The 12,044-nt window shown below is 45.8% G+C and overlaps 1 protein-coding gene across 1 annotated transcript in view; it reads left to right on the top strand.

Annotated features, from left to right (window-relative positions):
* Positions 1-4,088: 4,088 nt before the first annotated feature.
* ANO1 (anoctamin 1) overlaps positions 4,089-12,044 on the top strand; it is a 272,685-nt gene continuing 264,729 nt past the window's right edge. The window contains exon 1 of the mRNA XM_053265870.1: positions 4,089-4,934. The gene's annotated coding sequence lies outside the window, so the exon portion shown is untranslated. The remainder of the gene's footprint in view (positions 4,935-12,044) is intronic.

The following is a 12,044-nucleotide window of genomic DNA, read 5'->3' as shown; positions in this document are numbered from 1 at the left end:
TCTTCTAAATGCCTGAGGGAGAAGGAAAAAGTCAAGACTTTAACTCCCAGCTTAATTGCTTTTCAAGGTACTAAAGTTAAGGATACACAATAAAGTCTGCTTTTTAACTAGATATATTCTATTGAATTGTATGTGTTTCAGATCATATGCTAATAGATTAGAAAGGAAAATACTCTGAATAAATCATTTCACACAGTGCTATAATAAGTGATTGGCTTTTAAAAATACAACCATCAAGAGGAGTTGAACATCTCTAAGAAATGGGAGGCACAGACCCATCCTCCTCAAAAATACAAACTTGTACAAATGTTCTATCATATTTTTCTACACACAGAGAGACACACAAATGCAAATAAATTGATGTGGTGCTGCTGATGTGATTAGTATTTTGTTCCTTCAAGGAACTTTTAAGCCACCACCCAGGGCTCTTCTGGATAGTGCAGGGCCTTTTGAAATCTGGCCCTGGGCAGGATACATTAGAACCCTCGGTAGCATGCACAGCACTTTGCAGGTAATGTTGCTTGCATTCGCCATGAGTTGGACACTATGGCTGATGCAGGATAATTGGGAGAGATGCCCAGAGTAAAACTTGGCCTAGTTGGAAGAGTTTCTATTATTGGTCGCTAAGGATGTGGACAAGGTATTTAGTCGAGTCTGGCCAACCACATGCATTCTTGATCCTTGCCCTTCATGGCTTATTAAATCTAGTAAGGAGGGAATGTTTAGCTGGGTCCAGCAGGTTCTAAACACCTCATTGAGAGAGGGAGGGTTCCCAGCTTCAAAGAAGCAAGCTATTATCTGACCACTCCTAAAGAAACCCAGTAAAACAACTATTGGCCTGTGGCCAATATTCCCTCCCTGTACAAGATGCTTGAGCATGTCATGGCTGACTAGCTCCAAACACTCTTGGAGGAAACAGACAACCTAGATCCCCTTGGCAATTATGCTGTGGGGTTTTGCAAGGTTTCATTCTTCCCCTAACAACTACATGAAGCCGTTGGGAGAGGTCATCAGGAGCTTTGGCTTGAGTTGTAATCAATATGCACACGAAACTTAGTTGTATTCCTCTTTTTCATTAGACTCGGGTGAAGTGGTGACTGTCCTGATGAAGTAATGGAATGCATGAAGATGAATAAGCTGAGACTCAATCCAGACAAGACTGAAGTACTGTTGTTCAGTGGTTCCTCTGCCCGGGTGAATGATGTTCAGCCTGTTCGAGATGGGGTTGTGCTCCCCCTGAAGGACCAGGTTGGTTTGCAGTCTCAGGATATTCATCAATCCAGCATTTTCACTAGAGGCTTAAGTGGCTTCTGTGGCTTGGAGTGTCTTTTAATAGCTTCAGCTGATACACCATCTATGACCTTTCCTGGACAGAGATAGATTGGCCAAAGTTACTCATGCTCTGGTAACCTTTCACTTAGATTACTGCAATGTGTTGTATGTGGGGTTGCCTTTGAAAATGGTCTGGGGCAGCTCTGACCCTTAGGCCAGCCCTGGGGAGGAGATCCCTCCTGCTAACCATCTGCGGCTGCATATGCATACTTTCTCCCTGCAGCTGGGAGGACATGTGCAGGCAAGAGGAGGCAGGCCCCATGCAGGTTGCATGTGCACTCTTCCCACAACCACCTCCCCATGAGATCCCATACATGCTAATTCACCCCCAGCCCCATGCCCCCCTAGGGAGAGCCCTACCCATGTGGGTGAAGGGGCAGCAGGAGTGAGAGCCAGACTTCGCCTGAAGCACAACCAATCATTGGGCTGGCACTGGGTGAGGCTATTCCCACGATCACTGGGAACTTAGCGGGAGCTTAGCCTGCTTCCCAGTGATTGTGGGAACTACCAGGCTTGCAGGCGAGCTTGGTGCTCCCAAGGGGGCTAGCCTGCCTAATTCCACCTCCCCTTAAATTAAGTTAATGGAGCGAGCGCTCCGTTAACCTAATTTTTTTGCTCATGTGACCCCACGGTGTGCAGTGACATATGAGTAGACCCCGGACCAGGAGGCTGCAGTAGCCTCCTGGGCTCGGGGGTCTCTCCAGGATGCCCCGTGTGCTCGCCTGGGACTTCTGGGAGCCACACAGCCCCTGATCCCCACAGCCCCTGCCGGTTCCGTGACATCTGAGGGGAAAGTGGGCTAAGTCCACTCTCCCCACAGACCCGACAGAAGCTCTTCTCATGGATCGTGAGAAGAGCTTTGGTGTGTGGATTACTCTTATACAGGTTGGTGGGCATTTGTTTGAATCTTTTTCCATTGAGTGTGATTGTTCAGGGCTTCATTAGACACACTAGCTATAACCAACCACATTGTATTCAGACTTAACAATGTGCATGTAACTACTTGCTCAGCTAGTAGTTGTAGCAGCCTTGCCTGTGGTGAGGAAATTTTTTCCATTTTTCTCCTCCCAGTGATTTCTGCTCAGATATGCAGACACATGGACAATTCTCCTCACCATTTGGCAGGACTAGTTTACCAGGTGTCTAAGTGCATATGTTATCCCTGCTTAGCATCTGAGTCTTAGAGCTGTTAAGTGTATGATGTGGGTGGTCACAACAGAATGTCAGGATACTGCAGCAAAAAAGGTGACTGAGGTGTCAGCACAAAAGAAGAGGTAGAATGATATAAACAGCCACTGAACCAAACTTGCAGGGAGGAGCAAAATAATACTTTTAAGTTATTTGTAGAAAACACAAAATGTACTTGCAGCTAATATAAAGTTGGTTGCCTCCATTTCTGCATGTGGTTCACCCTGTTTTTCACATATTGAGAATTCAGTTCTTCACTTGAACTTCTCAGCTGAGAATCCTGAAATGTAGTCCCTACATCCCACATCACTAAAATAGTTATAATTTGTTTTTCTTGGCTTTGTAGAGTAGGTTACTCCCCATCCCTAAACTGAAAGTCTGAGATAGTAGAAAGACATGCTAAGACACCTTACTTATTAAAAAACTATTATTCTCTTGCCAGAGATTATTAGTCAGAATTTCCATGTCTGTTGGATAGACATACTTTCAGATAGTCCAAACTTTCCTCAGGTTGTTGGTATCTATTGTTTGTCTCCTAGAATTGCAAATGGATGCATACAAAATATGTTTGATATTTTAAATTGTGGGTCAAATGCTTGAGAAGTGGGACATATAATGTCATACGTGCCAAAATGTCCCTATTTTTCCATTCAGGTGAATGGGAAAATAGAGACATGTTGGCAGGTATGATAATACATGAAAAGTATTGGAAGAAATTACAGCAGTTATAATTTTAGCTGCATAAAGGAATCTTAGCATACAACCGAATTAGCCTATAGACTTATCCTTCCAAATGCCCTCTGTTCTGAATACCAGTACAATGATTAAAGGTAAAGTTCTGCTGTTGCATCGATGTCGACTCCTGGCGCCCACAGAGCCCTGTGGTTGTCTTTGGTAGAATACAGGAGGGGTTTGCCATTGCCTCCTCATGCACAGTATGAGATGATGCATTTCAGCATCTTCCTATATTGCTGCTGCCCAATATAGGTGTTTCCATACCAGCAGGGATTTGAACCAGCAACCTCTTGCTCCCTAGGCAATTTAGTTCCCCACTAAAGAGAACATCAGGTGGCTAGTACAGTTGTACAATAATTCATTGTGGTAGCCTAAGGGTTAATCTCCTGCTATAGGCTGTTGGGGGTGGAGTTATTTATGATTAAACTGGCTTTCTAGTAGAAGGCTTTGTCTGGTCTGTGCTCTGACTCTGGGTAATAAGCTAGGCCCAGCTAACAATATTGGCAACCAAGGTAAAATATATATTTTGCTTCTTTCAGTCACAGCACCTCCATGGCCCTTGTACTGTGTGGGAAGCCCAGCCAAACCATGAAGCCACTATGGGAGTGCTGACATAGTCTAGCTGTGCAGTAGGCCTCTTCTTAGCCTGGGAGTCCTGAAGCAATCAAGCTGTTGTTATTTGATTCCTCCTGCCCTACTTCTTAGATGGCTGTTACTGGTATTGCAACCCAGAGGGAGCCTCTGGACTTGCCTCCAAATCCACCTGAGTGCATCTCCCTCTATTCGCTGAAGAGGAGTACTGCAACCAGCATTAAATACAGAGAGCACAGCACACCAAAAACTGCACACCATGGCACATTTTGGGAAATCATCGAGCAGGTACCTGAACAGCTGGATTACTTTTTCAAAGCCAGTGCTGTGACTGAGGATGCACAGAAGAGTTCTGTCTTATTGAGTGTACGTGGTTGTGCCAGTTTTTCACTTTAAAAGGCTCCAAAATACCTTGATGGCATGTCTTATGAAGAAATTACAGAGATTATGATGAATCATGATGAAACTAAACTTTGTATAGCGGTTTATATTTAAATCCTGCACTGGAGCACAAGGTGATTCAATTGTCACGTTCATTCCAGTGCTTAAGCACCTAGCATCCACTTGTTCATCTGTAACTCTTTTAGATTACATGCTGCGAGACCAACTGGTGTGGGGGATTGAGGACATCCGTATTCAATGCCGCTTGTTAGCCATACCATGCCTTTGTAATGGAATCAAGGGGTGAAAATGGAAAATGGAATCAAGGGGTGAAAGATCTCAAACATAGTACCCAAGTCTAACTAGCCTCAGGATGGACACTTCACCAGACAGCACCCAAATCCAGGAAGGAAGGAACATTGTAATCTTGCACTGCAATACCTACAGAGAAGCCTTGCTTCCGCAGTGGAGACAGCCATCACCCACAGACCATGCTACAGTATGGCACAGCAGTGGGTGGTCAAATGAAGTTTTATGGGATAAACTTAGTTTTTCCTTTATCTTCTGCCCAATGCCTTTCCCTAGGGTGTTAGTGACTGATCTCCATACTAACATCGTGTGAGTGGAAGAACATTTTGTGTGCACAACAAAGGAGGATCACACAACGCTCAGAGACATAATTACAGGAGGCACAGAGGGTATCAGAGGTGAGAATGGATTATTAAAATTGACCCCCCACTGCTTAGATAAAACATTCTTCTGTGCATGAAATATTAGTCTGGATGTCATCCAGTGTCTGGTGAAGTATTGCTTTAATGAAAGAAGAATTAGGTTCTGACATCTTACAATTTTGGTATGTTTGCATGGAAATTCCATGCATCTATTATATTAATTCTCTTAGTGTGTCCTCCTGGATTTGGCGGCGGAACTCTCGCGAGATTTCCTAGCATTGAGCAAGAGTTGGGGCAAAGAAAAAATGGCGGCCGCCGAAAGGCGGCGGTGGGACAACCTAGCCAGGCCTTGGGGGGGGGGGCCGCAGCAGCAGCAGCAGCAGCAAAAAAGCCCGGCTTGTCAGCGGGAGGCCTGAGGCAGAGGTGGGATGGCCGTCCCGGCTGTCCCAGGTAAGGGAAAGGTGGCAGGGGCAGCGTCAAAGCCCGGTCTGCCGGCGGGAGGCAGCAGTGGGACGGCCGTCCCAGGTAAGGGGGAGGCAGCAGCGGAAGCAGCAAAGCCCTGCCTGCTCACGGGAGGCGGGAGGCGGTGGCGGGATGGCTGTCCCAGCAGTACAAGGCAAAGGGGAGGTGGCGGCAGTGGCGGTGAAGCCCAGCCTGGCCACGGGGGGGGGGGGGCAGCATGCCAGGCCAGTGAGACAAGAAAGCGGCATGGAAGCAGCGGAGAGAGTACAAAGGGGGTGAGAAGGAAAGAGAGTGCAGAGTGGGGCAGGAGGGGGGGCAAGAGAGAGTGGGGCAGGGGGGGAGGGGGCAGGAGGGAGGGGCCAAGAGAGTGGGACAGGGGGGGGGACAGCCAACCCCAAACAGCGCACAGATGATCTGTGCGGGTAGGCTAGTTTCTTATTAAGTGCTTTAGCTCAAAACCAGAAGTACAAGAAGAAATATTCCCCCCAAGTGTGTGTGTTTATAAGTGTCCTTGTTCTGTACAAACCGTGTCATTCATGCTAACCAAATAATTTCTTGGGTCTGCTATGTTGGTCAACATTGGCTATGTGCGGGTATCATGTAGCTCTCTAAGATCAGAAATTAGTTTTTCAGAGCCACGCCCCATCCACTGTGCTGCCTTATTGTGGTGAGTAGGAGTGTGCACAAAATTGGAAAACCCAGTTCGGTTCGAGTAGAACCAGATTTGAACCAAACTGGGTCTGGTCCAGTTCTGTGCACATTAGGGTTGGGCCCAGTCTAGCTCGAGTCTGAACTGGTTTGGGCCCAGCTCAGGGGATGGATTTTTTTTAAAAATGGCGGACTTACTACCATTGCGGGGCTTCAGGGGGTGCTGCTGACGCTGCAGGGGGGGTCTCCTCAGGTCCCCCCTCCCTCTCTGGCCTCCTTCCCAGTCTATTTTGACCTCTCCGGCCCGTTACGGGCCTCTCTGCGCTGGTGGCAGCCATTTTGGATGCTGCCACACATGCACACTGACCATCTGTGTGGCTAGGTCGTGACCCTAGCCATACAGATGGTCAGTGTGTATATGCAGCATCGTCCAAAATGGCCACCAACAGCACAGAGATACTTGTAACAGATTGAAAAAAGCCTGAAAGGGGATGAAAAATTACCGGGGGGAGGCCGACAGTGGGAGGAGGAACTTCAGGAGATCCCCCATGGCCACAGCAGTACCCCCATGAAGCCCTGCATTGGTGGTAAGTCCGCCTTTTTTTGTAAAAACAAATAAACCTGGACTGATCCGGCGGGTTTGGCACGAACCCGAGCCAAACCGGGCCCGGGCTGATTCGAGTGCGAGCCAACTAAAGCTCTAGCGGGCACGCACATCCCTTGTGGTGAGTAGGGTTGCCATCTTGAATAAAGCCCTAGAAAAATAAATAACTTGGTTTATGCAAGAAGTGCAACTGAACCCCAGATAATAATTGTTCATTGTAATATAGTTGGTTGGCATATGTTTGAAGGGTCGTACCCTTTCATTAGGCCTTAGGACTTGCCAAGAATCTATTTTCAGAGAGTTGAGTAGCTTGGAGATTACATAGTTCCATAACATTTTCTGAAGCTAGTCTTTAATACTTTAATTACACTAATGGCAAATTGGGAAGGTACCTGCTCTCACATTAAGATTTGCAGCCAAACCAATTTTCCATTGCAACTATTAAATTTGCACTTAGGCGAATTTCAACAGGGCATTGAGCAAGATTCATGTAATGGGGCCCCTGATAATGCCCAACGCTAACGAGGTATTTTCTTCTGTTACAAGTCATTATTATTCTGCTTTCCCTAATGTTCAGGCCAGGACAACTTCAGCCATTTAAAATTGTGACCTGTTCCACTATAGGTGAAGCATTTTATTAAAGAAGATATTAACTCACTGATCAAGGTGGATCCCTTTTAAAAAGATTTACCTAAATCCTGTCTGCAAACAATAATGGGAAATGGAAGTTGCCATATACTGGATTATCCTCCCCCCCCCCACCGCCCTAAGCAGTCTGGTAAACAGAGACTAGGGAAAGAGTAGTAAAGGAGCAATTGAGGGCCAGGGTTTATGGGTGTGACCTATGGAATTCACTGGGCTTGAAATGTGATTGGCAGTGGGCAATTGAGAGGGCAAGGAAAGCAGGGAGGGTTTATGTGAGTCATGCTCCTGAAAATAGGAACTACTGTGGATTTCCCTTCTCTTATTCCTCCAGCTGATTAAATCTTGTGGGTTCTCATATGCTTATTTTGCTGGTATTACCTCAGCAGTGGCAGAAGTTCAGGATAAAAATAAGTGAAATGTTATTATCCAACTGAATTTAGCTAAGTGTACTGATGGCAAAGATGCCCATGGTACTACTTGAGTAAATTTTTGCATGCATGCAAAGAGTATTTATCAAATCTTCATAGGTTATTCTCATAAGAGAGCATATCATTTTTGCATTTTCAGCAGATATCCTCTTCAGTCTTACTTGGTAACTGTAAGAAAATGCTTTTCTGTTTAATATTCTGAATTTCTGATATAAAGGTGGCAGAGGAATTACCACATTATTTGGTCTCTTGTTCTGTTTGCAATTGCATAAGAATTAGTATCTCAACAATTTACTTTTAGGAAAGCACCATTAGATAATTCAACAAAAGACTGAAGTGTTACTTGCTAACAAAAATGTGGACATGGTGCAGAAAGTTACTTCTTTTGCTTCCAGAGCAACCAAAGCATGCCAACATCTAGTAGATGTAATTGATTGTTTTTGTGATATATGAAAACATCATTTACAAAACTATAAATTTAATTTATTTTATTCAATTACACATTGTCGAATGAAGGTCTCGACAGACTACGTTTCTTCTTCTTCTGAGATACTGCATTGAGGAGTAAGAAAGCTCGCCCCCACTGACTGTCAGCAGTTCACAAAACCATTGTTTAGTTCACTTTGTTCTTCAGATTTCATACAAGAATTGACCCATATGTCTCCTATCCAAGAAAGAAGTGGTATGGAGCTGTTCAGTTTTTAACCTGAAAATAGGACACAGAGACAGTAGCCCTTTCCAGACATATGACATATGGAAAGACTGAACATGAGCACAGATGGCATCAGTGGCGTAGGGAGGGCATAGGTGGCCCATGTTTGAGCCATCCGATTTTTCCCCCTGCCCAACCCAGTGGTGCTCCCCCATGAGGCACCACTTCTCGCATGTAGTGATGGGCTTCCTGACCAAGCAGCCCCTACCCCAGGCTGCTTGGTCAGGGGGGAGGCCGCCGCCAGGGGGTGACACCACCAGGTACCCGCAGCAGCAGGGACAGAAGGGATGCTGTGCAGAGAGGCGATCGCCAGGTACCCATCATGATGGTGGCCCCGGAAAGAGCTACACATGGGTTCTTTGAACGCATTTGCACAATTACAGCTCTGCCCCTGGATGGAGTGAAAGAGAGTGCAGTGACCACCTGACCTGTACACATTCATTTTAAGGTGTGAAAAAATGCTGCATGTATTTTATTTATTTATTTTGTTCAATTTATATACCGCTTTTCATTAAAATAATCTCAAAGCGGTTTACAATATAATTACAACACTGCATAATTAGAATACAAAGGTACAGATGATTTCAAAAATTAAAATACATAATACAAAAGTACAGATAATATAAATATAAAAATAATCTCTATATAAAAATTTAATAACCCATAAAATAATAATAATACATAACACAAGGCGGCAGCAGTAAAAAAGCAATACTCTCATTCAAAAGCCCGGGTGAAGATCCATGTTTTTACTTTTTTCTTTAAAACAGTCAAGGAGACTAAGGAATTGATTTCAGCTGGGAGAGCATTCCAAAGCCTAGGGCAATGACCAAGAAGCCCTGTCCCATGTGCTCGACAACCGAGCCTCTCTCACCATCAGCATGCAGAGCAGAGCCCTGTGTCATGATCTGGTCAAGTGGGCAGAAACCCTTAGGAGCAGGCGGTCCTTCAGATAACCAGGGCCCAAACCTATGGACTTTAAAGGTCAAAACCAGTGCATCTTGAATTGGTCCTGGAAACAAATTGGTAGCCAGTGCAGCTCTTTCAGATTGGGTATAATATGATCCCTACGGTGGCCATGCCCCTGCCGCCTGCCCCCCTCTCAGAATCCCCATCCCTCAAACAGCCAATGCAATGTTTGCAACCCTAAACCCCATTCAGAACAGGTCAGATCACTTCATCCCGATAGGCTCTCCTACTGACCAATAGCACCTCCATCTTGTCTGGATTCAATCTCAGTTTACTACCCCACATCCAGCCCATCACAGCCTCCAAGCTCTGATTCAGGTCATCCACCACCTCCATAGGAGCAGGTGATAAGGAGAGATAGAGCTGAGTATCGTCTGCATATTGCTGACAATGCAGTGCATGTCCGCGGATGGCCTCTCCCAGCAGTTGATGTTGAACAGCATGGGGGACAAGACCGAACCCTGCGGGACCCCACAAGCCAATGGTCAAAGAGTTGAGCAGTAGTTCCCCAGCACCAACTTCTGAACCCTCCCCACAAGAAAGGACCAAAGCCACTTGAAAGCAGTGCCTCCAGTCCCCATATTCAAGGGGCAGTCCAGAAGGATGCCGTGGCTGATGGTATTGAACCCTGCTGAGATGTCCAGCAGAACCAGCAGGGATGAACTCCCCCTGTCCAGCTCCTGGCGTAGATCATCCACTAGGGCAACTAAGGCAGTCTCAGTCCCAAATCCAGGAAGGAAGCCAGATTGAAAGGGATCTAGATAATCTGTATCATCCAAGATCCTCCGCCGCTGAGATGCCACCACATGCTCTATCACCTTGCCAAAAAGGGGGAAGTTAGAAATAGGCCTGTAATTGTTCAGGTTGGAGGAATCAAGGGAGGGGGTTTTTAAATAGTGGTCTCACCACTGCTTCCTTGAGGCACAATGGCATCCTGCCCTCCCTTAATGACACATTGATTATAGCCTCCAACTACCTGCCCGTACCTTCCCTGGCAGATTTTATTAGCCACAAAGGGGAAGGGTCTAGAGCCCATGATGTCGCCCGCACACACTGCCCAGGATCTTGTCCACATCCTCAGGCTGTACCAACTGGAGCAGAGACAAACGGTCAGGCCCCACCCAGCAGAGCTTCTTCCTTCTTTTCCTCCAGCCCCTGGCACAAGCAGAATACCAATATGACTGTTTATATACCACTTTTTGACAAAAGTCCCCAAAGCAGTTTACATTGATAAAATGGCTCCCTGTCCCCAAAGGGCTCACAATCTAAAAAAGAAACATAAGATAGACACCAGCAACAGCCGCTGGAGGGATACTATGCTGGGGGTGGACAGAGCCAACTGCAGCAACGGATTAAATTGTTGCCTCCTGCTGCTCCTTTGCTCAAAATTGCAAGCTCCTGCGACTGCTTCTTATTAAAAAGAACTAACTAAAAACTAAATGTGTTGGAGCTTTGTTGCATGGATTTGCATGGAAGTCTAGTTTGCCTCAACTTTCTCTCATATTCACTATGCAATTTTCTAAAGTCTAGTTTGCCTCAACTTTCTCTCATATTCACTATGCAATATTTCTTAGCCTGAGGTCCAGACACTTAATTTTAGAAAACAAAACAATGGTTTCATCATTCTTAAGCAGAGCTATAAAAACAAAGGGTGAATAACTCTGTTGCTATAATGTTTCAGTTAATACAGAGAGTTGCTAGGACATTATCTTGGTCAGGAAGTAAAGCTTAATGTCATGAAGGAAAACTGACAGCCATTATATGCAAATAACATCCTGTTTCCCCAAAGAATTCCATCCGAGCAATACTCGTACATCCACACACACTGCAGCTCAATGTACAGATGCAGCATTTTACTGAATCCATTGGAAATGAGTGACAGTAGTTTCAGGATAAAAGAAAGCCCTATTTCAAACAATACCTAATTAGTTTAAGGAAGTCATTGTCACAAGTAGGGATGTGCATGAACCTGTTTGGAGGCCCTTTCAAGGGCCTCTGAACCGGTTCAAACGACGGGCTGTTCAGCCGGTTTGAAGGCAGGGGGCATACCTTTAAAGGTGGGGAAGGGTGCTCTTACCCCTCCCGCCACATTTCCCCCACTGGCACTCCATTTAAAAGTGTCCGTTGGGGTGGCAGCGTACCTCCCTGCTGCCCCATGTCGTCTGAGGCCAGAAGTAACAAGAAGCATGTGTGCACATACCAGGTACTTCCTGTTACTTTCCACCGAAGAGAATGTGGGGCTGCAGGGAGGTATGCTGCCACCCCAATGGACATTTTTAAAATGGAGCGCCGGCAGGGGAAATGGGGCGGGGGGTAAGGGCACCTTCCCCCACCCTTTCAAGCCACCACCACCCCACACTGGTTATGTGCACAACCCTAGTCACAAGATGTGGTGACTGCCATTAGCTTAGAATGCCTTTTTTAAAGCCATACAAATGTATGGAAGATAGATCTCCCAGGAGATGGGCTGTCACTTTGTTATACATCACATGCCTAGTATGCAGAAAGTCCTAGGTTGTGCCTGAGACCTCAGAGAGCTGCTTCAGCAGCAGTAGACAGCACTGGGTTAGTTAAAGCAATGGCTGGCTTAAATAGTTGTGGCTAGACACAATAGAAATAAAAAATCAAAGTACATAAACAGTAGCCCTAATCACATGTTATGTTCAATACATATACAA

This window comes from Hemicordylus capensis, chromosome 1 (assembly GCF_027244095.1).
Source record: "Hemicordylus capensis ecotype Gifberg chromosome 1, rHemCap1.1.pri, whole genome shotgun sequence".
Taxonomy (NCBI): domain Eukaryota; kingdom Metazoa; phylum Chordata; class Lepidosauria; order Squamata; family Cordylidae; genus Hemicordylus; species Hemicordylus capensis.
The sequence above is the reverse complement of the archived record's forward strand: the minus strand, read 5'-3'. Positions and strand labels throughout refer to the sequence as shown.